Here is a 5,926-nt window from a genome sequence, read left to right as displayed (position 1 = left end):
TTATTTTTTACTTGCTATATTGTATTTACTTTGCCACCATGGCCTTTTTTGCCTTTACCTCCTTTATCTCACCTCATTTGCTCACATTGTATATATAGTTATTTTTCTACTGTATTATTGACTGTATGTTTGTTTTACTCCATGTGTAACTGCAGGCAGTTTCCACGTGGGCTGTTGCTGTGACAGAAACATGCTATAAAGCCTAATACATTTAATTCACTTAAATCGTGTCTCTTCATTATAGACAAAACACATAGGTTCAGCCAAGTCTTCAAGCATATTTCTTTTTCATTATTGCTGTTGTGATTTAGCTAATAATCTTTCCTCCCATTAAAAGTCAATGTTTATCATGTGTTTATTTGATAAGGGTTTCAAATCGTTCATGGGGATTACAACCTATAGACCAGACCTCAAATAAAGAGAATCTGTAAATGAATGTCGTCTGTAGAGCAGCATGCAGCTTGACATGCATCGTCCAAACAACGACTGAGGGGGGAATGTGATCACAGTCCGGACCTCTCCGCAACGTCTTGCCAATTAGCCAACACTCTCCATACTACATCTTCAAGATGTATCATGTATACATCGGGCCAACATCGGTCAGACATATGTGAGGGGACAGCAGACACGTAGGCTACATACACACATTCACACACAGTTGCGCACGATCAACGCGTCGCCAATTTACACTCTCCTCTCTTTGCGTGTGCCAGGGAGAGTTTAAACAAAGGGTCCCGTTTTCCTGCAGGAGAAAACAACTGCTTATTGTAAACAAATACCTTATATATAAGGCAAAGGTTCACATGAGAAATCTTAAACAACATCGAGCACAATATTCTCTAATTAATATTTCATCTCTTGGCCTTGATTGTTCTTGTTCAAGAGGGCCCTGAGACGATAATGAGGCGAAACTGGGTTCTTGGTGCTTACCAAAATATACTTTGAAAACAAAACACACACTTTCCCTCAGGAGTGACTGGATCTTTATTTGTTTTTATTTAACTAGGCAAGTCAGTTAGAACAAATCCTTCTTTACAATGACTGCCTACACCGGCTAAACCCGAACCCGGACCACACTGGGCCAACTGTGCGCTGCCCTATGGGACTCCCAATTACAGCCAGCTGTAATACAGCCTGGAATCAAACCAGGGTCTGTAGTGATGCATCTAGCACTGAGATGCAGTGCCTTAGATCGCTGCGCCACTCGGGAACCCCTTTAAGATTTCACACAGTGAAATCCTGTGAATGTTCAATGGTTGGAGTCAGAGAGGATGACACACACACACACACACACACACACACACACACACACACACACACACACACACACACACACACACACACACACACACACACACACACACACACACACACACACACACACACACACACACACACACACACACACACACACACACACACAGTTACCTTACCCAGCTCTGCGCACAGTAAATAAACCTAAGAACATTTTGAAAAGGGTCTGGGAAGAATAATAAGAAATAGAAAAAGGAAGGAATCCTCTACCTCAACATAGTTCTAGACACAAAGTGAAATGTAGAGTAATTAACTACAACCAGGCGGCATCAAAGCTTTCCCCCGAGGAGCCCTGTTCTGATAGTCGCGCTTCCCGCCAAAGCGGCCTATTTCTCTGCATGAGCATCTCTGGAACGCTGTCACACACACACTGGCGTCAGTATTAGCGCAAGGGGAAATAGGAAGCAGTGTTCGATTCTTCTGAACCGTTTGTGTGTCACAGCAACAACAACAAAAACAGGGCAAACTTTTTTAAATTCAGGCTTTGTTGCTGTAGAAGTGGAGCCAGAGAAAGTTTTATTAAAGGGGAACCATGAAGTTCTGCCTCATTAGAAAGAATGCCTGCTCTATATTCAAGGTCTCTGTGGTCTAATGCAGAGGCTGGGACTGGACTAAAGGCAGTTTGTTACGCCAAGACAAGTGCTTTTGGGGCCCAGGGTAATCAGATAGGCCTGAAGGAGGGGTGAAGGAACCTTACCATCTAAGGGCCCATGTGGATGTAGGCTTCTGCCTTAGCCAAGCAGTAGGCCTAACAAGCCTAATTCAAGGCTTCTCATCAAACCTTGATTGAAGACCATAATTAGTAGATTCAGATGTTTTGGCTGGAGTTAAAGCCTGTACCCACACCGCTGGGGTCATCGGAGGGTGAATTGCCCATCCTGCTATGAGCTTTATCAGTAGGCCTATGGACAACAATCTTGGTGCTTTCCATTCCTTCAAACACCCACCTCAACAGACTCACTCAGGTCCATAGCCTCAATTTGTTTAGGCCTGGCTATTGGGCCCACCATTATACACATATCCCTACATTTCAGGATAGAACCTACATAATCAGAAAAACAAACTAGTCCCTCAGTTCCTGGTGTCCATACATTGGTGAAATGTCATAACACCTCAAACCTGCATATTAAGCTAAATGTATTGCTAAAGACATAGCTGATGCCTTTTTATCATCAAATCATAATGGTATGCCTTAGGCTATGAGTGGTAAGCTTCCAATGTCAAAATGACTGATTGTAATTCATTATGAGATGCTAAATACATGTGTGGTTAATTCATGCTTATGACAAGTCTTACAATGCATTGACCAATTTGACTTTATATAGTGCAATATAAAAGTGTTACCAATGAATTTGATCAGAGAGCCCATAACTCGGGGGTTACCCTCTCCATAAAGAATGACCGGAAAATCGGTAATATACCGGAACTGAATTGTCAATTAGGAGGACAATTAAACTCATTTGAGCACGAGCTCTCGCTGTGCTTCAGCGCTCTTTACTGCATGAAATATGTCCTGAATGTGACGCAGATGAAAGTGGTAAAGAGAGACCATGCAGTGAGGTATTCTACAGGCCTGGTTGACCAATGGAAACTCTGTGAATAGGAATCTGGTGGTCATACATACGTTATTTAAGTGAGCCGTCAAAGACACACAATTGTAAAGTAAGACCAACGAAAAGAGGTAGGCCTATATTCCTGTAATCGATGTTTATCGTAATGAATAATGTGGAAATTGAACAAGTTGAGGTGACTAAACTGTTTGGAGTAACCCTGAATTGTAAACTGTCCTGGTTAAAACATATTGATACAACAGTAGCTAAATGGAGAGAAGTCTGTCCACAATAAAGTGCTGCTCTGCCTTCTTAACAGCACTATCAACAAGGCAGGTCCTACAGGCCCTAGTTTTGTTGCACCTGGACTACTGTTCAGTTGTATGCTCATGTGCCACAAAGAGGGACTTAGGAAAATTGCAATTAGCTCAGCACAGGGCAGCACAGCTGGCCTTTAGATGTACACAGAGAGTTAACCGTAGTAATATGCATGTCAATCTTCCCTGGCTCAAAGTGAAGGAGAGATTGATTTCATTACTACTCATATTTGTGAGAGGTATTGACATGTTGAATGCACAGAGCTGTCTGTTTGAACTACTGGCACACAGCTCAGAGACCCATGCATTTGAACTACTGGCACACAGCTCAGACACCCACGACATGCCACCACAGGTCACAGTCCCAAGTCCAAAACAGACTATGGGATGCGCATAGTACTACATAGAGCCGTGACTACATGGAACTCTATTCTACCTTAAGTAACTCATGCGAGCAGTAAAATGAGATAAAAATACACCTTATGGAACAGCGGGGACTGTGAAGCAACACAAACACTGGCACAGAAACATGCATACAAACACATGAGAACATACGCACTATACACACGTACACATGGATTTTTTTGTTGTAGTGGCCCGCGAAAGTTTTCAGCCACTTGGCATTTTTCCTATTTTGTTGCCTTACAACCTGGAATTAAAATAGATTTTAGGGGGGGGGGGGGGTGTTGTATCATTTGATTTACACAACATGCCTACCACTTTGAAGATGCAAAATATTTTTTATTGTGAAACAAACAGGAAATAAGACAAAAAAACAGTGCATAACTATTCACCCCCCCTCCAAAGTCAATACTTTGTAGAGCCACCTTTTTGCAGCAATTACAGCTGCAAGTCTCTTGGGGTATGTCTCTATGACCTTGGCACATCTAGCCACTGGGATTTCTGCCCATTCTTCAAGTCAAAACTGCTCCAGCTCCTTCAAGTTGGATGAGTTCCGCTGGTATACAGCAATCTTTAAGTCATACCACAGATTCTCAATTGGATTGAGGTCTGGGCTTTGACTAGGCCATTCCAAGATATTTAAATATTTCCCCTTAAACCACTCAAGTGTTGCTTTAGCAGTATGCTTAGGGTCATTGTCCTGCTAGAAGGTGAACCTCCGTCCCAGTCTCAAATCTCTTGAAGACTGAAACAGGTTTCCCTCAAAAAATTCCCTATATTTAGCGCCTTCCATCATTCCTTCAATTCTGACCAGTTTCCCAGTCCCTGCCGATGAAAAACATCCCCACAGCATGATGCTGCCACCACCATGCTTCACTATGGGGATGTGTTCTCGGGGTGATGAGAGGTGTTGGGTTTGCACCAGACATAGTGTTTTCCTTGATGACCAGAGTTCCTTCTCCCACATGTTTGCTTCTTTTATTCTTTAAGAAATTGCTTTTTTTCTGGCCACTCTTCTGTAAAGCCCAGCTCTGTGGAGTGTCCGGCTTAAAGTGGTCCTATGGACAGACACTCCAACCTCCGCTGTGGAGCTTTGCAGGTCCTTCAGGGTTATCTTTGGTCTCTTTGTTGCCTCTCTGATTAATGCCCTCCTTGCCTGGTCTGTGAGTTTTGGTGGATGGCCCTCTCTTGGCAGGTTTGCTTTGTTGCTATATTTTTTCCATTTTTAATAATGGATTTAATGGTGCTCCATGGGATGTTCAAAGTTTTGGATATTTATTTATAGCCCAACCCTGATCTGTACTCCAAAACCTTGTTCCTGACCTGTTTGGAGAGCTCCTTGGTCTTCATAGTGCTGCTTGCTTGGTGGCGCCCCTTGCTTAGTGATTTTGCAGACTCTGGGGCCTTTCAGAACAGGTGTGTATATATACTGAGATCATGTGACAGATCATATGACACTTAGATTGTACACAGGTGGACTTTATTTAACTAATTATGTGACTTCTGAAGGTAATTGGTTGCACCAGATCTTATTTAGGGGCTTCATAGCAAAGGGGCTGAGTACAGATGCACGCACCACTTTTCGATGTTATTTTATTACAAAAAAATTTGAAACAAGTAATTTTTTTCATTTCACTTCACCAATTTGGACTATTTTCTGTTTGTCCATTTCATGTACTCCAAATAAAAATCAATTTAAACTACAGGTTGTAATGCAACCAAATAGGAAAAACACCAAGAGGGCCAATACTTTTGCAAGGCACTCTATGTGGCAGTAGAGTAGTGGCCTGAGGGCACACACTTAATGTGTTGTGAATGTATTTGAATGTTTTTAAAATTGTAATACTGCCTTAATTTCGATGGACCCCAGGAAGAATAGCTGCTGTATTGGCAGAATCTTGGGCCTATGGCCCCTCTAGAAATAGCACTAATGAATTTTCACTAGTCATTCAAATATCCAATCACAGATCAATGGCTTGATAACTACTTTATACAGGCGTCTCTCTCTTGGCCTGAATCTAAAAGCCTCTGAGACAGGATGTCATTGTCCTCGTGCGTCAAGGCCTAGTTACAACACCGCAGGGTCCCTGTTCTCCCCTGTGAGGAGCGGAATGCGTGAGGCAGGTGTAGGCTGCATTTTAAACTGTTAATGAGGTGTGTCTAAATGCATCCAAATGTGTACCCTGCTGTGCGCCATTCTCCCAATTCAGTTAGTCCTTACTAGACAAAAGCCATCAGAGAGTGTTTTCCCTCTCTAAACGGCAGTGAATGGGGGCATGCAGTGGGAGTTGTATTGTAGATCCAAACCCCTGTTGATAGCAACTGCTACTGTTTAACCAACAG

This window comes from Oncorhynchus kisutch, linkage group LG30 (genome assembly GCF_002021735.2).
Source record: "Oncorhynchus kisutch isolate 150728-3 linkage group LG30, Okis_V2, whole genome shotgun sequence".
Classification (NCBI taxonomy): domain Eukaryota; kingdom Metazoa; phylum Chordata; class Actinopteri; order Salmoniformes; family Salmonidae; genus Oncorhynchus; species Oncorhynchus kisutch.
The sequence above is the reverse complement of the archived record's forward strand: the minus strand, read 5'-3'. Positions refer to the sequence as shown.